Source organism: Pseudophryne corroboree, chromosome 5, assembly GCF_028390025.1.
Source record: "Pseudophryne corroboree isolate aPseCor3 chromosome 5, aPseCor3.hap2, whole genome shotgun sequence".
Classification (NCBI taxonomy): Eukaryota; Metazoa; Chordata; class Amphibia; order Anura; family Myobatrachidae; genus Pseudophryne; species Pseudophryne corroboree.
In genome coordinates, this window is record NC_086448.1 from 131,384,748 (window position 1) to 131,410,130 (window position 25,383).

The 25,383-nt window shown below is 42.3% G+C and overlaps 1 long non-coding RNA gene across 1 annotated transcript; it reads right to left on the reverse strand.

Moving 5' to 3' along the window:
* Window positions 1-19,494: 19,494 nt before the first annotated feature.
* On the reverse strand, window positions 19,495-20,611 carry LOC134928848 (uncharacterized). The gene is made up of 3 exons (XR_010178058.1): window positions 20,530-20,611; window positions 19,634-19,693; window positions 19,495-19,521 (listed from the first exon to the last, which is right to left on the reverse strand). It is a non-coding gene; the product is annotated as an uncharacterized LOC134928848 (long non-coding RNA).
* Between the last annotated feature and the right edge of the window lie 4,772 nt (window positions 20,612-25,383).

Sequence of the window (25,383 nt, forward strand, 5' to 3'; positions counted from 1 at the left end):
CAATTTCAAATACTACACAAATAATCATAATTAAAACTGTGTTTTTCAGCAGAATCTAACTTATTACACAGTGGTAAACAACTTTCAATCACCAAACCACCTCTTATTTTATAATTATTTTCTATATGTTTACATCCTGTCTGTCATTTTAAAGAACCTCAGAACTTTAATTTTAAAATGAATGTTTTTCGTATTAAGTACAAAAGTCTTTTAGATAAAAGCATGATTCATGGGGGAAATATTCTACGCACATCAGCTTTCCTGTGTGCAAGCCAGTGAAATCACATCAAGGAGTCACGTGAAGACTGTTACAAAACTTGCAGTCAGACAGATACAAGATACATAGGCTTGCTATTACCTTTTTGGCAAGGTATGAAGGCATGTGCAAACATCTGTGAATGCTATTAAATGGCTTTTCATATTGGTGTTCAGGATTTAGTAGCCCTTTAAATTCATTACTGGTCACATACATGGAGACAGATGTTACTTTAGGCAAGTCATAGTCACTTATCCTCTGTAAAAGCAATATCAATGTTTCAATTGCCTAGAAAATTTACTGTAATCTGGCTCTACAAGCATGCAAAACAGAGTTAATACAGAAGAACAGTTCATCAAAATGGCACCAAAAAAAGGCTACATTAGTACTTGATTTTTGCACTCAATTTGTCCATTCAACATTTTCACTTATCCAACCAGATGGTAATATTGATATTCTCAGAGGGTCATACAGCATATTCTACACTGGAACTATTTATACAGGTGTCCCATTTTAATGTCACACTGTCGTTTGATTACATGTTGATCAGATAGTTTATAAAACAATTTTACTATTATACGAGCTCTAATATTAGATATAATCTATTCTCTGGAAATCATAATTCTACAAAATATGGTTGGCTAACTCCAATCATTCTGCTATATTAACTTATCCAATTCACCTATATTAATCTCCACCCAGTATCATTGCAATACTCAATAAAATCATCCTTCAAGGATTGGTAAATAGCTGTGGATTTGACCCTTGAAATAGGTAGACCAAGTAGAAAACATTCAGTTACATATCAGTCATTTCATATATTATAAAGAGAAAGCATAATTTGTTTCTAATTGCAGGATATATAAACGTGCACAGGCAGGAAAAGCATCCACCGTACCCCTGCTTACATTAATTAGTTCTGTTTTAGAAAGACCTTTTACAAAATGTTCAAAGCAGTAATGTAGATCTGCAATAATGTTTGCAAGGAATACAATGCTCTGATTTTGTATCAGTTTAACAGATATGAGTGAATACAATAGGGTTCATTGATCCCTATACATGTCGTGCTCCATGAGGACTGTATCTGAACATAACAAAATGCCAGTGTAATTGGGCTCTCGGAACCGGTCAGGGATCCATATACCAGTTCACTTTTGAGAACTAAAAAATAGACACAAACTATTTAATAAGAAAACCGCATTCATTTTTTTTGAACCAGACTTGCAAAACAAATCTTTATTAACAAGTTTTCTGACAGTACTTCACATTCTGTCAATATAGACTAGTCCTCTATAAGCTATTTTTGCATTTGACATTGTAGAATATACTTTTTTCGCAGCCTCACACGTTCCTAAATGGACACCTACCTGGTTTAAAGAACTAACATAATTTTGCACTTGCATTTATTTACTTAGAAATTAATGAATTCAATTGTTTATTTTCACTTCAAACACATCAAATGCAAATGAATTGAAATAACAAAACAGTCAAACAAGAAATCCAATGATAAGACATATTGAAAACAATTCACTTTAAATTTATACAAAAAATCAGAAGGAAAAAGACTATTTTCTTAAACCTGCCTGTGCGTGTCTTTGTACTCCTTTATCGCCTAGTTTATGCTAAAAACTCAAAAAGATTCTGACAAGGATGACTACCATCAATGATAATCTTCTAAACAAGGTAGTGAGTGACCAATCACCTGCCATGTTGCTTTAACTGCTTTAGCAATAGACCTATGTTCTACTTAGTAGCTATTTCCATATCACACCAATATAGAATATGTAAAGGCCCATACACACTTGACGATGCACACGTCGTTAACGACCGTTGTTAACGACTTCCCTTGAACTTCCCTTGAACAGCTGAGCAAACGACATGAGCATACACACTACCAACGACCAACGACCAAAGACCATTCATCGTTGAAGCATCCAAGCTGAACAGTTTATTAAACTAACGAGCTGGGAACAGGGCTGGTGAACAGTGGCTTGGTCGTTCACACCATACACATTCAACGACGTCTCTGGTCGGTAACGACCATAGTGGAAATTGAGCATACATGCTCCACAGATAAGCGAGGGTCATTAACGTCCCGCGGGGCTGCGCATCGGTGGTCGTCGGATGCATACACACTTGACGATATAATGAGCGACGTCGTTGATGAGGGCTGAAATGAACGACGTCGCTCATTTTATCGTCAAGTGTGTATGGGCCTTAAGTGTACTGTAAATAACACACCTATTAAAAACTGTAAAAAATATTTTTGGGTAAGCTTGCAGCAAACAGCCTACGTAGAATGAAGAGGCGTTTCTGCACCTTTCCAACTACAGGAGAGATTTGTGAAGTCCAAGTGAGGTCCACCTGAAATATGTACACCTAGGAACTTACACTCCCCCACTCTCTCCTATTCTACATAATTAATGAACAGTGGGTGCAGGTCTGTTTTCATTGACCTAAAACCTTATATAACTGCCTTAATTTTCTTATTAAGCGACAAATTAATAACCTCCACACATTTTATAAGGCGATGACCCATGAAGCCCACCACAGTGGTGTCATCTGCAAATTTTACAATCATGTTTGCTGAAGATGAAACACAATCCTAAGTATGTGATGTTGGTTACATAATAAAAACTGTAGGTTACAAAATGTATATACTATTCATTGCTTACTTTCTAAATTACTTGCATGTTACATTACTCCATTACTTGGGCTATTTATTTCACTCCATTCTCCTCTTCTCTTGTCCCATTATTCCCTGTGTTAATGGAATTTGCTATCCTGGAGAACATAGCAGCCCATACGTTGTTTACAATGGTGGCTAAAGTTGTGCTGTCCACTAAGCACCAAATTCGAACCCATCAGAGGCTCAGAAATGGAGGCATTGTAAGTTTTTAAGTCTTAAATGGATACCTCCTTAAATACAAAATTAAAAAAAAACTGATTGAACTGAAAAAAGTAACAGAAACAAAGCAAGGTCATCTTTATAACAAACAATTAGCAAAAGAAAGATCACAACATCCCAGCTCCATGTATCTTGCATTCCAAAATGAAGAAAGAACAAACATATCTAAAAAGAGCTGAATTCAGTAAAAAAAGGGTTAAGGTGCTTTGCATAAGCTTTTTTTGATGCAGAAAACAAAACGCCAAGTATAGCAAAGGGAACTATCGATGCCAGTAAAAGAGGAAGGCAGGCTGGGTAAGTAGGATGTATAACTCAGAAAGACAACTTGAAAACGTTGTATTGTATGAATATGAGACAAGGGAACATGAAACACAGCAAAACTCGACGGACATGAGGCTGACATCCTGGTAGAGTACAGCAGAGCTTTATTAGCTAAAGGATAGAAAAAAATGATTTTCATATGGATGTTACTGCAAGTAACTGTTTATGTTTATGTTGTTTTGTGCTGTTTATAATCTCTGAAACGTTACATTTAATAGTATAAATTGGGATCCCTGGCATAAGAGTTATGATTTTTATTCATCCTGTCCGGTTCTAAAACAACTTCTCTGAGTTTCAAATCAAACTGAACATGAGAAAGCAATGTAATAGATGAAAGTCCATCATCTGCCTGCAGAGAGCACAAGTCTGCCTCGCTGCTTTAACCCATGAATAATAGTTTCTACCAGAGTCTACCAAGCCTGCAGCTGTATAAACCTGAGACATCTCCTTACTACATACAGGTAGGAAAGAAAAACAGATGGGGTAATTCAGACCTGATCGTAGCAGCATATTTGTTAGCAGTTGAGCAAAACCATGTGCACTGCAGAGGGGGCAGATATAACATGAGCAGAGGAAGTTAGATTTGTGTGGGTTATTTTGTTTCTGTGCAGGGTAAATACTGGCTGCTTTATTTTTACACTGCAATTTAGATTTCAGTTGAACACACCCCACCCAAATCTAACACTCTGCACATGTTATATCTGCTCCCCTGCAGTGTACATGGTTTTGCCCAACTGCTAACAAATTGGCTGCTGCGATCAGATCTGAATTACCCCCAGAATCGTAAGTGACAATGTGTGCAAAGTAAGGTTATAGAGATAACATTTAATTGCTGAAATTATCAATAAACGAAAAAGTGATAGATATAAGTGGTGGAGAGCCAAATACAAAATAATATAATACAAAACATATGTAATGTTGAAAGGCACAAGAAAACAAATACTCCGTTATTTGCTATTGTTGGTGGGCATTATTGAGACCCTCTATAGTGTTCAACAGTTATAATGATTGAATGTAGACTAATTACTGCCAGAGACCATGAAATATATATATGTCATCTCCTATTGCTAAGAAAGGTAAACGGAAACAGTGAAATAAATAGCCCACGTAATATCAAAACTAAATAAATTTTGTTAAAAGGTTATGGTCTATGTTTTAGGTATGAACTAAAGTGCACTATAAAGTTAATGTGTGTCTTTTAAACACTTCCATAACCCTAGTCACATGTTCCAGCAATTTATAATGACAAACAGCCCCAATATATAAGAATAGACGTATCCTTTTGGGTAATAACTATGCCTTGACCTTAAATGTGTAAACTTTTACATAATTTATATAATTTTTTTGTCTATTGCAGTAACATCTGCTTAAATATTTATAAATTCAGTTGTGGGTAGAATATTGTAAGTTAAATCCCATCTTTATTAACAGTTAACATAACTTTACACGGAATATTTAGTCATTCACACATACTCTGTGATTCCACAGGAGAAAATTATGTGGGTTCCAAGAACCAATCATGTAAAAAAAAACCTCACTGTTTCTGTGTCCCATCATAATGTAATGTTTGGGCTAAAATATTTATTTTGAGAGAAATAAAGGAAAAACAGCAGTGTAACCAAACATGTTGACTTCCCCAGATTGCTTATTTAATATTTATTAAAAACATTTATGTAAAGTATCATGCATATTATTTTATCAATGCACATACTTTTTTATAAACATTCAGGAGCTCATACCCCAAAGATCGTGTACGTTTAGGGCAGAAGGAGGGCAGTAAATTGCATACGCACAAACTGCATGCATGAGGACTGCAGGGTTTGTGAGAGTTGGTGAAAATTGGATCGCCCTGGCTGGGATTTAAAACATCAGTGATTGCAATATCCAGTTTCTATTTATATCACATTTCAAAGGGAAAGCAGAAAAAGCACCTAATCTATTCACATAAAACCATCTTACCCTCTCTAATATCCACATTTCCCTTTTCCTTTATAAAATGCAAGATACTTCAAACTATTTATATTTTATGGCACACTGAAGAAGATGCTAAACTTGTCAAGACACACCATCATTTTGTAACAGAGATTTTATCATTACACTGTTCCCTGGGCTCACATTACAATTACATGCCACACTATAATGTCCCCAGCTCACATTACATGCCACACTGTAGTGCCCCCAGTTCACATTATGCTACACAATAGTCTCCCAGTTCACATCCCACACAGTAGTGCCTCCAGTTCACATTATGCTACACAATAGTCCCCCTAGTTCACATTATCCCACACAATAGTGCCTCCAGTTCACATTATGCTACACAATAGTCCCCCTACAGTAGTTCACATTATCCACACAAAAGTTCCTCCAGTTCACATTATGCTACACAATAGTCCTCCTAGTTCACATTATCCCACACAATAGTGCCTCCAGTTCACATTATGCTACACAATAGTCCCCCTACAGTAGTGTCACGATCCGGGTATCTGGACGCCATTACTTACCCTTCAGATGCCTCCTAAGGCGGGCTCAGCGTTCCAGGACCGGATTCCGCTGTTCCTGAGTTTCCACATACAGAGTGGTCTTTTCATCAGCCGCGGCCTCCGCTGTGCCCGCGTGGTTAAATGTGCATCTATCAGCCTGGCGTCTCCGGTGGCCGGCGCCGCCATTACTGTTTCCCAGACCACATGGATTACAAACCAAACTTCCCTCCAAGTGTCTGCATGGGCGCAGCCATCTTGGATTCTGTCATCTGATCATTTCCACCAATCTGCTGTCTGTGTTGTTGATTTGCATAATTGCCTAGCCAACCCCTTCCTTGCTGCAGGTATAAGTAAGCTGTACCTGAGCAAGGAAGACGTCAGTGCTTTGGTTGTCAAACCTAGTTCCTGTTTGTCTCTCTTCTATGATTGTCTTCCAGGTTCCAGCTCCTGTCTCAAGACTTCCACCATAGAGACCCGCACCAGCATTCCACCTGCGGTGTAGCCTGACTCTCCAATCCATTGTGGATTCATCTGTTTCCAGCTACAACACTACCTGCTTCCAGCCTCAGCTTCCAGCAGAGTACAGCTTCCCTTAAAGGGCCGGTGTCCTTTCTACACTTTACCACTCTCCACCGGAATTATTATTTCTCCGCTCTCAAGTTCTACATTTCAGTTCACATTTCATCGCTCCCAAAGTTCATTTATTATTTAACTGGTTCCAGCCAGTATCCACTCCGTGCTAACAACAGTCTGGTTCCAGCCAGTATCCACAGCCGCTGTTTTACCTTCAGCAACCCAGCTCTTCCTGGAACACCAGCTGGTATAATCCTGGGTTATCTCCATTGCTACAGCCGTGCCTGGTAAGGACTTTCCATCTAGAAGATCATAAGAACTATCTCACACTACCAGTGCCCTGTGGCTCCTGCCATGCTGTAGTACTCAGGAACTGTATTTATTCTTTGCTGACTTTTACGTTTTCTTTTATTGCTGCTGTGATGCGGAGTTGTCATAATAAACATCATTGACTTTTATCTAAGTTGTCGTGGTCACGCCTTCGGGCAGTTATTATTCATGTTACTTACATGTCCAGGGGTCTGATACAACCTCCCAGGTTCCGGTACATCTCAGCCCCTACAACTGAGGCTGCCTCCCGTCAGCTCAGGCCCTCAGTTGTGACAGTAAGCACTGACCTAATGAATCCAGCCGGAGACCAGGATCAAGCGGCCAGGCCGATGCAAGAACTGGCAGCCCGACTAGAACATCAGGAGGCTGCACAGGGCCACATCATCCGCTGTCTCCAGGATCTCTCTACTCGGCTGGATGGGATTCAGACAACTCTCCGTGGATCAGGCGCGTCTGGTGCGTCAACCACAGTGACTCCAGCTATAACCCCACCCACCTTACCCATTTCTGCTCCACGTCTTCATCTTCCAATGCCAGCAAAATTTGACGGATCTCCAAGATTCTGCAGGGGATTTCTCAACCAGTGTGAGATTCAGTTTGAGCTACAACCTGGCAATTTTCCGAGTGACCGTACAAAAATTGCCTACATTATTTCTCTTCTCAGTGGCTCAGCCCTTGATTGGGCATCACCGTTATGGGAGAGGTCCGACACCCTGCTATCTTCTTACACTGCATTTGTGTCAACATTCAGGCGCATCTTCGACGAGCCAGGCCGGGTAACTTCAGCTTCGTCTGAGATTTTCCGTTTACGCCAGGAATCACGTACTGTAGGACAATACCTTATACAGTTCCAGATCCTGGCATCCGAACTGGCATGGAACGACGAGGCCCTGTATGCTGCATTCTGGCATGGTTTATCCGAGCGTATTAAAGATGAGTTAGCTACCAGAGACTTACCCTCCAAGTTAGATGAGCTAATCTCACTTTGTACGAAAGTTGACTTGCGTTTCAGAGAGAGAGCAACTGAGCGTGGAAGATCATCTGCTCCAAAATCTTCTACTCCTCCTCCTCGCCAACTGTCACCAACTACAGATGAACCCATGCAAATTGGCCGTTCCCGTTTAACTCCTGCTGAGCGCCGAAGACGTCTCTCCGAGTTTCTCTGTCTGTATTGTGCAGCTCCGTCTCACACCATTAATGCCTGTCCCAAACGTCCGGGAAACTCCAAATCCTAGCTCGCCAAGGAGAGGGCCGGCTAGGAGTAATGATCTCCTCTCCATCTCCTCAAGATTGTAACCTCCCAGTCTCGCTTCAAGTTGCTCAACGTTATCAGAACGTCATTGCCCTCCTGGATTCCGGAGCAGCTGGGAACTTTATTACTGAAGCCTATGTTAAACGGTGGTCCCTACCCACCGAGAGACTTCCTTCGTCCTTTTCCTTAACTGCTGTGGATGGCAGTAAAATTTTTGATACAGTTATTTCTCTAAGGACTCTACCAGTTCGTCTGAGAGTGGGAGTTCTTCATTCCGAACTTATTTCATTTTTAGTGATTCCAAGAGCCACACATCCTGTGGTCCTGGGCCTTCCATGGCTCCGTCTTCACAATCCTACAATTGATTGGACGACTACGCAAATCCTGGCATGGGGTTCCTCCTGTACTAAGACATGTTTGTTTAAAGTGTTGCTTGTCTGTTCTTCCTCCCCCAGGTCGTCTGATGTTCCACCTCCTCCATATCAAGATTTCACGGATGTGTTCAGTAAAGCTTCTGCTGATATCCTTCCTCCTCATAGAGAATGGGACTGCCCGATTGATCTCGTTCCAGGGAAGGTTCCACCTCGAGGCCGAACTTATCCGTTGTCTCTCCCCGAGACACATTCTATGGAGGAATACATTAAAGAGAACCTAGCAAAGGGGTTCATTCGACCTTCTTCTTCTCCAGCCGGCGCAGGCTTCTTTTTTGTAAAGAAGAAAGATGGTGGTCTGCGGCCGTGCATCGACTACAGAGGTTTGAACGACATTACCATCAAGAACCGCTATCCTTTACCCCTGATTACTGAGCTCTTTGACAGAGTTAGCGGAGCTACCATCTTTACAAAGCTGGACCTGAGAGGTGCATACAATCTCATCCGGATCCGTGAGGGTGACGAGTGGAAGACCGCATTTAACACCCGTGACGGACATTATGAGTACCTCGTCATGCCCTTCGGATTGAGCAATGCTCCAGCTGTCTTCCAGCATTTCGTCAATGAGATCTTCAGAGACATTCTATACCGTCATGTCGTGGTCTATCTAGATGATATCCTCATTTTTGCCAACGATTTAGAGGAACATCGTTTCTGGGTAAAGGAGGTTCTGTCCCGTCTCCGTGTCAATCATCTCTACTGCAAATTAGAGAAATGCGTCTTTGAAGTCAAGTCCATTCCGTTTCTAGGGTACATTGTGTCCGGTTCCGGACTAGAGATGGATCCTGAGAAACTACAAGCAATCCAGAATTGGCCGGTACCCTTAACCCTCAAAGGGGTCCAGAGGTTCTTAGGGTTCGCCAATTATTACCGAAAGTTTATACGAGACTTTTCCACCATTGTGGCGCCTATTACTGCTTTCACCAAGAAGGGTGCTAACCCGTCCAAGTGGTCTGAAGAAGCCATGCAAGCTTTTCATCTTTTAAAACAGAGGTTCATCTCTGCACCTGTCCTGAAACAGCCTGACATCGACTCTCCTTTCATCTTAGAGGTGGATGCCTCCTCCGTTGGAGTAGGAGCGGTGTTATCTCAGAGGGCTAAAGATGGTCATTTACATCCTTGCAGTTTCTTCTCACGGAAGTTCTCCCCAGCGGAGCGCAACTATGCCATTGGCGACCAGGAGTTGCTAGCCATCAAGCTCGCTCTAGAGGAGTGGAGATATTTGTTGGAGGGAGCTTCTCATTCAATCACCATCCTTACAGACCACAAGAACCTTCTATATCTAAAAGGCGCACAATGTCTCAACCCTCGTCAGGCCAGATGGGCACTTTTCTTTTCCAGGTTCGACTTTAAACTCCAGTTCTGTCCGGGCTCTCAGAATCGCAAGGCCGATGCCCTTTCCCGCTCATGGGAGCAAGAAAATGAGTCAGAGTCTTCAGACAAGCATCCTATTATAAATCCGTTGGCATTCTCCACGGTAGGGATGGACTCTACGCCCCCATCAGGGAAAAGTTTTGTGAAGCCGACACTAAGGAAGAAGCTCATGCATTGGGCCCATGCTTCCCGTTTTGCCGGACATACAGGTATCCAAAAAACCCTGGAGTTTATCTCTAGGTCCTATTGGTGGCCAACTCTGAAAAAGGACGTTTTGGAGTTTATTGCATCTTGCCCAAAGTGTGCTCAACATAAAGTATCCCGCCAGTCGCCTGCGGGGCAACTGGTTCCACTATCTGTTCCCCGTCGACCATGGACCCATTTGTCGATGGATTTTATTACAGATTTGCCCATGTGCAACAAGTTCAATACCATCTGGGTGGTAGTTGACCGGTTCACCAAGATGGCACACTTCATTCCTCTCACCGGTCTTCCGTCAGCTTCCAAGTTGGCTCAAGTATTCATACAAGAGATCTTCCGACTCCACGGTCTTCCAGAAGAAATTATCTCAGATCGAGGAGTTCAATTCACAGCCAAATTCTGGCGAAGTTTATGTCAAGTCCTCCAAGTCAAGTTAAAGTTTTCCACGGCTTACCATCCTCAGACCAATGGTCAAACTGAGAGGGTGAATCAGGACTTGGAGGCCTTCCTCCGCATCTATGTGTCCTCCTCTCAAGATGACTGGGTTCAATTACTTCCCTGGGCCGAGTTCTGTCATAACAACCAGTATCATTCTTCATCTTCTTCAACACCATTCTTCACCAACTTTGGATTCCACCCTAAAGTCCCTGAGTTCCAACCGCTTCCAGCAACTTCTGTTCCCGCAGTGGATATCACCTTGCATCAGTTTGCCAATATCTGGAAGAGCGTACGATCAGCTCTGCTCAAGGCATCGTTCAGGTACAAGAAGTTTGCGGATAAGAAGCGTCGAGCAGTTCCTGCTCTCAAGGTGGGTGATCGGGTATGGTTATCCACGAAGAATTTGAGGTTAAGAGTTCCCAGTATGAAGTTTGCACCTCGCTACATCGGTCCTTTCAAAATTGATCAAGTCATCAATCCTGTTGCTTACAGACTCCAGTTACCTCCCTTCTTAAAAATACCCAGGACATTCCATGTTTCCCTGTTGAAACCGCTAATCTTGAATCGGTTTCATTCCTCACTTCCACCAACTCCGAAAGTCCAAACTCAACGAGGCATTGAGTATGAAGTGGCCAAAATCCTGGACTCACGTCACCGTTACGGTCAACTTCAGTATCTCATTGACTGGAAGGGCTATGGTCCTGAAGAACGCTCTTGGACCAATGCCTCTGACGTCCATGCTCCTGCCTTGGTCCGAAATTTCCACGCAAAGTTTCCTTTAAAGCCTAAGAAGTGTCCTGGGGCCACTCCTAAAGGGGGGGGTGCTGTCACGATCCGGGTATCTGGACGCCATTACTTACCCTTCAGATGCCTCCTAAGGCGGGCTCAGCGTTCCAGGACCGGATTCCGCTGTTCCTGAGTTTCCACATACAGAGTGGTCTTTTCATCAGCCGCGGCCTCCGCTGTGCCCGCGTGGTTAAATGTGCATCTATCAGCCTGGCGTCTCCTGTCTCCGGTGGCCGGCGCCGCCATTACTGTTTCCCAGACCACATGGATTACAAACCAAACTTCCCTCCAAGTGTCTGCATGGGCGCAGCCATCTTGGATTCTGTCATCTGATCATTTCCACCAATCTGCTGTCTGTGTTGTTGATTTGCATAATTGCCTAGCCAACCCCTTCCTTGCTGCAGGTATAAGTAAGCTGTACCTGAGCAAGGAAGACGTCAGTGCTTTGGTTGTCAAACCTAGTTCCTGTTTGTCTCTCTTCTATGATTGTCTTCCAGGTTCCAGCTCCTGTCTCAAGACTTCCACCATAGAGACCCGCACCAGCATTCCACCTGCGGTGTAGCCTGACTCTCCAATCCATTGTGGATTCATCTGTTTCCAGCTACAACACTACCTGCTTCCAGCCTCAGCTTCCAGCAGAGTACAGCTTCCCTTAAAGGGCCGGTGTCCTTTCTACACTTTACCACTCTCCACCGGAATTATTATTTCTCCGCTCTCAAGTTCTACATTTCAGTTCACATTTCATCGCTCCCAAAGTTCATTTATTATTTAACTGGTTCCAGCCAGTATCCACTCCGTGCTAACAACAGTCTGGTTCCAGCCAGTATCCACAGCCGCTGTTTTACCTTCAGCAACCCAGCTCTTCCTGGAACACCAGCTGGTATAATCCTGGGTTATCTCCATTGCTACAGCCGTGCCTGGTAAGGACTTTCCATCTAGAAGATCATAAGAACTATCTCACACTACCAGTGCCCTGTGGCTCCTGCCATGCTGTAGTACTCAGGAACTGTATTTATTCTTTGCTGACTTTTACGTTTTCTTTTATTGCTGCTGTGATGCGGAGTTGTCATAATAAACATCATTGACTTTTATCTAAGTTGTCGTGGTCACGCCTTCGGGCAGTTATTATTCATGTTACTTACATGTCCAGGGGTCTGATACAACCTCCCAGGTTCCGGTACATCTCAGCCCCTACAACTGAGGCTGCCTCCCGTCAGCTCAGGCCCTCAGTTGTGACAAGTAGTTCACATTATCCACACAGAAGTTCCTCCAGTTCACATTATGCTACACAATAGTCCTCCTAGTTCACATTATCCCACACAGTAGTGCCTCCAGTTCACATTATGCTACACAATAGTCCTCCTAGTTCACATTATCCCACACAGTAGTGCCTCCGGTTCACATTATGTCATACAGTTCACTTTATATGTCACACTGTAGTGCCCCCAGTTCACATTATGTGACACACTGTAGTGACTGTAGTTTTAATCTCATGTGTCTAAGTTTTGATATTTACTTATCTGCTCTTTTATGAACTTGTATTGGAAATACAAATGGGATTCTGGGGGCATTTTACCAACTATAGTAACAAAATTGTATATCAACACCTTTGTATGTGACTGCTGCAGATAATGTATGCCCATATTAACCTCATTAATTTTACTGTAATTGATTTATGTTTATTTTAACTTTTAATTTATCACAATGTGAGGACTGCAGTTAATAAAAAAGTAAAATATAATATAACAAAACATCTTTAAAACCACCACATGAGCAAATACCCCAAACACATAATACCTTCTACATAATCAAATCACCAAAATACAGCACACCTCCCCAACATAATCAAATCACTAAAACATAGTATATGCACCCACACATTAAATCAGCAAAATACAGTATACCCATAAGTATAATAAGGTCACCAATACACAGTCATTCCTAATGCCGACAACACCAAGTAACCAAAACACAATACACAGATCAAATCCACCACCTGAAAGTAGATTACTTCCCTTTTGAACCACTGACAATAGTAGAAGAGCCACTAGCCACACACAGTCCAAATCTGCAGCTTGGCATTTAGAACATCAGGTTCAGTGTCCAGTTTGGTGCCGGTCATGCAGACATTGGGCGTATCTCATAAGTACATAACATAAGTGTGTAACTAACACAGCATAAAAAATATCCTGACCTTCTTAAGTCATCTTGTTGTGATGGGGGAAGATTTAGGCGGATTGCCCTATGTCAGGCAAATGCAGCGTCATATTATGGTAGCGGGCGTGATGTTTAAATACCCATATACCACAGCACCAAAGCCTGTCTCCTCCTCCTTCCTACAGTATACTGTACTCCTGATTTGACAAGCTGTCCACTGATGTGTCTGGAATTTGATGGAGTGGAGACAGCCAAGTCTAATGGCTGCAGCACCTGTTCATTTTTCAAGAATGAGTCCCTCACTGCCTATAGCTCATAGAAGAAACGTTATAGTGAACAAGGGTTAGTTTTCTTGTCAGAAGCTAATTAATCTACTAGTATGTTATTTGATTGCATGAGCTAACCAGAGCATCCGTGTGCCGTGAGGCAGCAAGCTAGCCATTCTGCCACCATGCTGCCCAGATGATTACTTTCTATAGTTCACTAAGAATTCAGTAGGAGACTTTATGAGGTAGATTTACTAAGCATGGGATAGAGATAAAGTATAAACCAACTACCTCCTAAATGCCATGTTACAGGCTGTATCTGAAAAATGACAGGAGCTGGTGGGTTGGTAATTGATCTCCATCCACTTATCTCTCCAAGGCTTAGAACATAGGGCCTAATTCAGACCTGGCCGCAAGCAGGCGTTTTTTTGCACTGCTGCGACCAGGTAATCGCAGCCTACAGGGGGAAATCGCTGTGAAAGTATGCGAACGGATGTGCAGAGAGCTGCACAAACAAAAGTTTGTGCAGTCTTTGCACAGCCCAGGACTTACTCAGCCGCTGCGAAGATCGGGGCCGGAGCCGACGTCAGAAACCCTTCTTCCAAACAGGTGGACATGCCTGCGTTTTTCCGGACACTCCTTAAAAACGGTCAGTTGCCACCCACAAATGGCCTCTTCCTGTCAATCTTCTTGCGATCCCCGGTGCGATCGCTTTCTTTGTATAATCCGTTGCTGTCCGGCAATCCCCGTTGCCGGCGGCCGACGCTCCTGCACATTGCGGTGCATGCGCAGTTCAGACCTGATCGCACTGCTGCAAAAAAAGCTAGCGTGCGATCAGGTCTGAATGACCCCCATAGAATCCAAAGTCTCAACCAACTAGCTCCAGTCATTTTTCCAACACAGCCTGTGACATGGCAGTTAGGAGCCGATTGGCTGATCCTTTATCTCCGTCCACTTTATGTCTTTCCAAGGCTTAGTAAATAGTCCGCTTAATATTCTCTACCACCCACATATTGCCAATAAGAATAGCAAAAACACGAACAACAGGTCAGCTATAGTGAACCCACCAGATAATGTGCTATGCTGGACCCAGGATAGTGGTCATCTGGATGAGGTTGAATTTATTTAATATTGGATAGTATTTAATTTAGCTCTGATTGTTGTAAATTAACAATAATCTGCGTTAGCAGGAGCAGACTGTTGTATACATGTTAGAAGGTATGGGTTAGTGTTTTTGTTCACTATTCAGTGTCAGAGGTTTATAAGGCTAAATGTACGATGTGTTGCCAAGCAAGTTATAAAAAAAAAATGGAACAAGAATTGTTTGATTAGGTCATGTTGGAAATGAAGATGTACTATACTCATCAGCCGTGCAGTATGTGTTCATATGTCTGCTTTTTACATTCCTTCACTTGCACTTCATGGCTGTGAATGCAAGCAGAGTGCAACTTTAGAGAATCTTAGGTCTCTATACAACCATTCAGTCTGGGATAAGTATTAAATGCCAGCAGACGGGATCCCGACAGCGGGATCCTGTCTGCCGTAATGCTGGCAGCAGGGCGAGCGCTAGAAAGCCCCTTGTGGGCACGGTGGCTCATCACAGGTTCGGTTCACCCTCTATGGATGTCGTGGACACTCACAGATGGAGAATAGCTTTGGCACCGTTATTCCAGCGGCAGCATTTCACCGTTATTCGGGATCCCACCATCGGAATTGTGACCTCCGGGATACCGACTAGCGGTATTTTAACCGCTTCCCTTCAGTCTTGTGTTCTGCACACTGAAAGTAGATTTGAAAGTAGATTTGTTGCATGGAAATAGAAGTAATTCTGTGTTCAGATCATAGTTGTTTCCAGTGTATTAGAAATTCATACGAAGGGGCCGATTCAATTGTTTGGGCGTCTAAAAATCCTGTCTAAACGGTACTGTTTAGATGCCCAAACAATTGTCACAATTCACTTGTGTTTGAGTGCCTATGCACATCTCGCATGTCGCGCCCAAACAGCCTGGGTTTAGCCGTCTAAAACGAATAAACCTGTCTAACGTTCAAACTCCCGTTTGGACATCCAAAGAGCCGAGTTTCAACACATTTTTTCGTGCACCTTGGGAGGCTATGAGAAAAAATGTGAGCTCTGTGGCCGCCGGGCGCCCAAGCGGCAGAACAATTGAATTGCTGCCGTCGGGCACCCTCTAGTGGTGGCTGCACAAAAAAACAATTGTGCTCATACAACCCAGCAATTCCTAATTTTTCCTGCTCTGTTATTGTTGTACACTCCATAGCTTTTACTGAGAGCCATGCCATATAGTACAAATCATGTATGCGCTGGTTATCATTCTCAGACCTAAAGAGAACTTGACAACATACACTAAGCAAGTTTGAAAAACTGTAACTAAGGGCTTGTGCACACAAATGTCTTCCAGAGCCGTGTTCCAAACAGTACAGATCTCAAGAAAATCAGAAAGGAAATGTGCAGACTAAAAGTCCAGTAATGTCTTTTCGCATCAACTCATGGGCAACAATGAAATACTGTCTCACACCCATCTTGAACAACCTTTGTTGCCACCAGATTTATATCATGTCTCATGCTAGAGGGTCGATTCAATTGAACATGAGTTGAATAGCGTCAGAAAGGAGGTCCTGGTGGTATTCAATTCAGCGAACTTTGTCAGAGACTGCCCATACTCATGTTTTAAACAGGGCATTTAGGTGCGAGAATAGCCATTCTCCAAAATAAATGCACCGCTGTGATGCGGTTTGTGCTAGGGCAAAAAACATTGCAGCACTAGTTTTGCTTGCAGAAATCCACAAGTCGGACTAAGCAATGCATTGAATAGCGTTGGGACCTCCTTCCTGGCATTATTCAATTTGCGTTCAATTGAATCAGAGATCCCGACGCTATTCGGTTCAGCACACTGGATTAGACAAGGTATACTCAAGGAGAGGGAGAGAGATGTGTGCTTGTCTGGTGGGATTAAAAATGGACCTTTATTAACTATTGGTAATAAAAACCGTTAAAAAATTGCACTCTGGAAAAATAAACATACTCAGCAAAATAAAAAGAAAGGTTAAATAATGTGTGAGAAAACACTTTAGTGATAAAAAAACAGGGATCAATTCTATTCGATGACTAGTTGCCAATTCCGGGAGTTTTCTTAAGTTTTGTCGACAATTGGAATTCCCACCAATTCAATTCCCGGCGATGTGACTCTTTAGTCGGCTATGTATGCTTTTAGTCGGCGATGTATATATAATTCCCGACAATTTGTTCTCCCTATAGGTTATAAGGGTCCTACCAATTCAATGAACTCGCGGGTGTGGAGAGAGTTCTAATTCCCGACAGTTTCAGCCCTAAACTCTCCCTTTTTTTCTCTCATCCCCCGAGGGATGAGAGTTTTTTCAATTTTGTTTTTTTTGCAAATGCTTTTAATTGTCTAATGCCTTAAACAGTGGCAAACTGTGAAACCATAATTTTTTTCCCCCTGCATTTTTTTTAAAGTGGTTTCTACCTCCCCTTTTTAGTAGTGTCAATTTACATCTCCAGCTGCAGAAGAAGCTTTTCAGCTGAAGAGGGAGGATTGCTGTACCTGTAGTGCTGAGAATTTTGAAGAGGAACTTTTCAATCGCAGATCTTGGACTGTGGTTTTGTATAGTTTTTAGTTGTGTTTTGAGTTTTGTTCACACATCCGAATGGACTATTTCCCAGATTCTGTGTGGGTGTTCATGCTTGCAGCCTGTGCCAGTGAATCCAGAATGCAATGGCTGGAGGAGCACAGTGCTGATACCATGACACCACACACTAATCTGCAGCTGGCCCGTATACCTAGGCCTCGTTTGTATCGCGAAAGACGTTTGCTAGATGGTATACGAGAGGATAGTGTGGTAAAGCTTTACCACCTTTCCCCCTCAGCAATTTATGAGCTATATGAGCTCTTACATGAGGATTTGGAGCCCAAAATGCCAACAAACAAAGCAGTGCCTGGGATGTGCAAACTTCTCGGTGCATTGCATTTTTTGGCATCTGGCACATATCAGCCCACTTTAGCCGAAGTATGTGGCTGGTATGTCTCAGGCAACGTTTTCCCATTGCCTGAACCAATTTCTCAAAGCTACTCCATAGTGCTGATCTCTTCTGCCTGCCGCCGGCTGTCCCCCCTGCGGCTTGCCCCACCCGCTCCCCCTCTTGGTCCCATCTAAATTCGACTTAAAAAAGTCAAGTTTTAAATGGAATTGAATAGGGGTTGTCTGATCCATTCTGACAAATATATGTCGGAATGGATCAAACTTTTAGAATTTACCCCTAGGTATTCTTTCCACACCCTTAGGAATGCATGCATTGGAAGGGCAAGGAATTATAGTGTATCCATTCAGATTACAGTGGCTTTGCTAATGCAGGCTGGTGACACAAATTAATTTTATCACAAATTGTAGCCATTCAAACACATGAAAACACGCTAAGCCTCTTTTGGACTTCATTTATGGAAAGGTCTGTAATGTCCAAAGTTTTACTACACCTGTTCCAAGATTGATTGTTAAAAAATCTAAAAGTGTAATTATGAAAATGGACCAGGGTCTGAGATTTTGATAATTAATAATAAAAGCCCCTTACACGAAGGTGTATAACCTGATTCTGGATTTACCATGGCAATTTCCGCAATCCATTTACCAAAAATTACAGGACATATACCCCTTTCACATTGCAGTAATAACCCAATATCAACCAGACATATTTCCGGGTTGTGATGGGTCAGTGTGCGGTGTTAAAGACTAGTCTGAATTACCGGGTTGCCTGCCCTGGTGACGATTATTCCAGGGTTGAATCTCGGGGCAGTGGCAGTGTGAATGGGTCGATGGAACCCGGCACCCATTCTCAGCATAGGGAGAGGAGGCGCAGGAGATGAACTCATCTCCCAGTGACGCCTCTGCTGCCAGCTCAGGACGTCAGCCGCTATAGCAACCAACCCAGCATGGCGTTTGGGAAAGCAACCAAAACAGCACACAAATCACCAATGCCGAATCCCACACAGGAAAGACCCATTTGTTATTTCCCAGGTTGGTTTCAGTCTTTGGAAATGTGAAAGCGGTACTAGGCCATTTAACAAAATGAACAGTGGCATGTTTTATCCAAAAAAAAAAAAAAAACAAGTTTAGGATTACTGTTCCAAAATAAGGTAGTCCATTGCCATGTGTCTATTCAATCAGTGCCTAGTTATTAGCCCCCAGAAATTACCTTGAGTGTGCTGGTGGCCTTCCTGCTCGTCCATTAGCCTTCTCCGCAAAGAGGATGCAGTGCCTTCTTGTTGAGCATGAGACACTCTGATAGATGAGGGAGTGGGCCGTGGAACATATGTCTCCTGGGGTGTGTTGGACAGGAAAGGGCTTGGAAAGTCACTTATAGTTACATGTGATCGCCGTAGCTCATCTGCAATGACCGCCAGACTTGTTGCCATCGAGATAGAGGTGGATGAGGACTGAGTGAGCAAGGTGTTAATTTGGCAGAGAGTCCCGTTTATGTTGTTCAGACTATCTATAATTTGGGTGTGCTGGATTTCAGTGAGGTTTTCTTTTGCACGTTGCTCTTTTGAACTTTCCTCCACATTATCGGCAAGACGATCCACACATTGGGCGAGAAATATCATACTTCCCTCCATTTTGCGACGGTGACTTTCATGGTTAGAGTCCATTTCGCGGGCCACTTCAGCAATATTATATTATCAAACGGAGTGGTGGGCATCTCTGCTTGTACATGATCTATTGAAGGAATCATCAAATTACGGAATTCCGCGTACAGGTAAAAATATTTTGCAAGAATACCTAGCAAAACAAATATATAGCCCACATTAGTATCAAGTTGAGACATTACCTTCAGAATGTATGGAGCTGGTGGTTGATGTCTGTTGTGGCTGATCAACTATTCCACTGCCTGATTTAAACATTGGAAAATAATGTAGGGGTGAAACAAACAAACTAAGGTCAAATTCCAAAGTTTAGGAAGTGAAAAGTATGAAGAGGGTAGAAAAGCGAGGAAAATAGAATGTAATTCCAAAGATTTGCCAAATATTTAACATATACTGTACATCATAAAAGTAATTAGAAAAAAATATCAAACACTTGGCTGAGATAAAATTGTCAGTATACAGATATTAACTAAATACCCCTGCATCAAGAACCAGGGCAGGGCAAATACAAATGTCATTTATTATTGTGATTTTGAATAGACCCCTTTGGGTAGTTCATTGCGCAACCTACCACAAACAAAAGTTCTGGCTAGAAAGACAAGGCATTACCTAGTAGTTGTGTAAAATGGTTCTCTCACCATTATTCAAAAAACGGTGGTTAGGTCAAAGGCCTTAAGTAAGTAGCCTGAAAACTCATCTGGTATATTTGCATTGTACATATTTGAAGAGTACAGATGACTCCCCTTTGTTCCTGATTCCCCTTTTGTTTTCATTAAAAAGTGAGTAAAGTCTGGGGCAGGCCTAGCCTACACCACATTAGCAGCTCTTGTCAAACTACACATAACAGCATGCCTTACAACAGCTTTTAAAATTTGATTTTGCTAAAACTGTGGAATAACATGCTGGGATATGTAGTTTCGCAACATCAGTTAAGCCTAAGCTTGTCCAGACCTGCTTTATGCAAATAAAGTTTAGTCCAGTGTGTGGCTCCATCCAGTGTAAAAAACCTATGAAATGGTCAAATTATAAAAAGCCATCCTAATATAAAAAATAAAATAAAATTCTACATCACATAAAATACCTTCAGACATTGGCCCCATATCTGGAATATGTGCCGGAGGTGGTTGGCTAATGGCCACATTATCTGTCTGCATTGTCCCCTGATATGGCAAATGCACATTTTCTTGTCGCTGCACCATTACGGAGGATGTGTCCAGTGATGTTTCCATTTGAACCATAACATCTAATTAGGGTAAAGTTAAACAAACGTTAATAAAAGATAAAATATTGTGTTTTTCAGTTGGTTTATCATTAAAACTTACCTGGGTTTGAAGAAATTTTGCGCTGAGCTTTAGTCAGGATAGAGGCAGGTGGCCCAGTAGGTGCAGATTCACTGGCTGGGGGTGCTTACACAAAATGGACATGATCAAATTTTACAATCTCTCAGATTAATGACAAAATAAACACTAGTGCCAACCCACGGCTCTCGATCCACATGGCGGCTCTTTCATCCGCCGCATGCGGCTCGGCCGGCTCCTGGCCACCGCTGCCCCCAGCTCCAGACACACGCACGCCTTCGACGGCAGCGGTGTCTCGCTTCAATACGGCAGCGGCCCGTGAGCCAATCAGAGCTCGCGGACTGGCAACTAAGGCTTCTGATTGGCTGCCGGACCGTGAGCTTGGATTGGCTCACGGACTGGCACATAATTCAAGATAGATGCTGCCGCCAGAGAGAAGAAGCAGAAGCAGTAGCGCGCTGAGCGGGGAGGGGAGCAGAGCGGGGGAGCTGGTGAGCACTGTAGAGACATGTGTATATGGCACTGTGGGGTCATGTGTATCTGGCACTGTGGGGCATAGCTGGCACTGTGGGGACATATGTATCTGGCACTGTGGGGGCATATATGTATCTGGCACACCTGTCAGTTAGACGTTTCTAGGTGTATGACCTCTTGTCATAACTCCTTTTAAGTGCCACATACAAATTAAGCCCCTGTACTGTTCCATAAACATTTAAAATTTTAAAAAACTGGGTGCCTCCAAATTTCAAAATACATATATGCCCCCACATTTCCTGATACACATTTCCCCCAGTGTCAAATACACGTCCCATGCTCTGCTCAGTCTGCTACTTGCGAAGGGTGGAGTGCGCAGCGTGCGCTTCTAATGCCCCTCAGTCTCCATTCTCTTGCAGCATAATTTCTCACTAATTAGGCAATGTTCCATGAGCCAATAGAAGTTTGCAGGCCACCAGCTAAGACTCCTGATTGTATCACAGCCCCTCTTTGGGCGCTGCACACTAGGGCAGCGGGAACTTACTAGACAGAAAGAGCTGCATGCAACTTGAGAGCCGCAAGTTAGCAACTGCTGCTTTAATCATTCAAACTGCAAAAATTACGAAGTGACATAAAAAGTAAAAGATAATAAAAACCTGGTAGAGAAAAAGTCACCAACATCCACCACAATCAGAACAGAAAATAGTACTTGAAAACTTTACCTGCAGGAAGCCGACGCACAGGGTTCACTGCAACAGGCTGACGAATTGCACTAGCCACTCCAACATCTGCAAATGTACACAATTTATTAAAAAAACATGATGTTCACAAAAAAAAAACAGCCAAAAAAACAAACAAAAAAAAACACCTTTTGCTTGACTTTTCCCATGGAGTTCGACTCGTTTCTTCTTCCAAATATGTTGGGAGGTAGCACTAGTGCGCTTAGCACTTGCAGTAGCAGTGGGTGCCCTTTGGAGTATACTACTCTGGCCTGGCTGCTCACCTGAAGCTCTCGAAGCTGTAATGGAAAAAAAATAAAAATAAAAAAAAAGGGAAAAATAATTCAAAAGACATGTTTTTAAAAATCCGTAAAAAATAAATAAATACCCAAAGTAGTGGCCAAGACAGCTTCAGCTGAGTCCACACCTCCTTCAACACCTTCTACCAAAACCGGGTTGAAGTGATTGCGGATCTTTTCTTCCCATTGGTTGAAATTAATATCAAGGGAGGATCCGCCACCAGTCCCCTGGGTGTGTCTTGCAAGCCGAGCCATCTTATCTTTTGTAATTTTTTTGCAATCTCTCCAGCGTTTCTTACAGTTCTCAATGGTTCTGATTCGGACCCCCTCTGTGCTTACTTTTTTGGCAATTACTGACCATATTTTAGACTTTCGCTTATGTGTGGTTGAAGACGCCAGCATGCCCATTAGCCGATCGTAATTTTCTAGAACGTGTGTGACAAGTACGTAATTTTCTTCTTTTGAGAATCTGGGCGCCCTCACAGCAGGCACATTATCCTCAGAATCGTCATCGCCAGAAGACTGATCTTTGTTTTTTTTTACTTTTCTTGTCTCTTTTATGGCCTGGTGGTGGTGCAACCCACTCATCACTGCTTGAAGCAGCATCACTGACACTTTCCTCCGGATCAGTTTGAGCCTCTGGCTCACTATGTGCAGATGACATCCTGTTTAGAATCAAAACAAAACTACATTTAGGAAACTGAATTTAAAAAATAAATAAATAAATAAAATACTTACCTTAAAAAAAACCCACAAAAACCCACAACGGTAGCACTGGAAGAACAGTCCAGAAAACCTGTTGGAAATAAAAATCAAAAAAATTATAAACGAAACAAATTTACAAGGGACATGATGCAGTGAGACAAAAAGGTGAAACTGCACTGTCACAAAAGTATACCAACTGCACCAGACACAGGACAGCACATGTGGCAGGGAAGAAAGAAACAACTCATCAGACAAGGTACATATGATCCATCAATGCACATGAGAAATGCTTCAGGCGACCATAAAGCTTGAAACTGCACTGTCACACAAGTAAATCAACTGCATCAGACATATAGGACAGCACATGTAGCAGCGGAGGATGTACATGCACAACGGTAAGGTAAACTTTTTAAAAAAATGTACATGTGCCAAGATAAGCAGCATTGTACAAGCTGTGGATCACAAACCAAAATCTCCATGCACATTTTAAAACTGCACACACTTCAATCAAATGCATACCTTTTCAACAAGCCAAAATAAAAAAACTATTGCTGGAACAAGATATTTTGCAGATACAGTTTAAAAAGTAAAAAGCATTGCTAAATAAGGATTAAGGCTGAGCAATAACCACAAAACTGTTTGCAGAACATAGGACCACACCCCAAACATGTACATGCACATTCTACACCGCATGCCAAATATACCCCAAACAAAACTAGCTCCATGCACAGTTGACAAATGCACTTCCATCACACCAACAAGCAAAAACACGTTTATCGGGGGTCATTCCAAGTTGATCGCAGCAGGATTTTTGTTAGCAGTTGGCCATGTGCTCTGCAGGGGAGGCAGATATAACATGTGCAGAGAGAGTTAGATTTGGGTGTGGTATGTTCAATCTGCAATCTAATTTGCAGTGTAAAAATAAATCAGCCAGTATTTACCCTGCACAGAAACAGAATAACCCACCCAAATCTAACTCTTTCTGCACATGTTATATCTGCCTCCCCTGCAGTGCACATGGTTTTGCCCAACTGCTAACAAAATTCCTGTTGCGATCAACTTGGATTTACCCCCAATATACTGTCCTCCCATGTTCTGTACACAAAAACATCTCTGCAAATACAGGAGTATACTAAACAACTAAACAGTTTATCAGACCCTTCTGTACAAAAACATTACTGCAAATACAGCAGGAGTATACTAATCAACTGAACCCAGAAATATCAGGAGTATACTAAACAACTGAACCCAGAAATATCTGGAGTATACTAAACAACTGTACCCAGAAATATCTGGAGTATACTAAACAACTGAACCCAGAAATATCTGGAGTATACTAAACAACTGAACCCAGAAATATCAGTTTAGTACATTCTCTGGCTGGCTTCTTGTTAATCCTGCAGCAACCTGTGTAAATCAGCCACGTTTTGACATAACCTGTTAAAAAGTAAGATCTTACTTACACAATCAGATGTCTCCCCTGCGGTCTCTCACTTCCACTGTTCTTTTCCACTGTGAGGAGGCACACTGCAGACTGCCTCACCCGAACTCGCGCTATATATGCCCAGCTTCGGCGCGGGAAAACAAGGCGGGAAAACTACTCTCCGCCTTAGCCACTCCCCGACAAGACCATTTAAGGCAGCGATGACGCGGCGATTTGAATTAGTGACTAAACAAGCCACTCCCGACAAAACAAATGCCGCGATGTGCGCGAATCCAAACTGTCGGGAATTTAAACTAACATAGCGCCGAGAATAGAATTGACCCCATAGACTACTGTGAATTGGACTGAGATTATATAGCTATCATAAATACTATACTCTCGTAATCTGGAATGCTTCTCAGAAAATCATCATACATCATCATAATCTTCCCATACAATTTAATTTAGATCTAAGTGTATATTCTAAATACTGTATTGATATGTCAGAAATTCAGTAGTCTACTTAATATGATAGTTAATTATCATAGATGTGTATAATTTTCAACCAATAAAAGATAATCTGTAAATCAAAAGATTATCTGTAGTAAGGCAGGTATAAAACAACCACAAAGCATAAAGGCTTTTGTATACTTTTAAAGTGGCTCCAGCAAATGCACAGTAAATCAAACAAGACCCTTTGTACTTTTTGCATACAACGATATCATATCTAGCCAGAAGAAAATATTATTTCCACCACCGCACATCATACATCACCAATTATTGTAACAATTGACTTAATAAACCTACACGTAAATGTACGTTATTCCATCAAGTTATGATGCAAGTATAAGGCATGAGGAACTGAAAATGGTAAGTAGTAAGCTAATAAGCCTGCATTGGGTGGAATGGAAACCGGTAAGTAGTAGGCTAATAAGCTTGCATTGGGTGGAATAGAAACCAGTAAGTAGTAGGCTGATAAGCTTGCACTGGGTGGAATAGAAACGGGTAAGTAGTAGG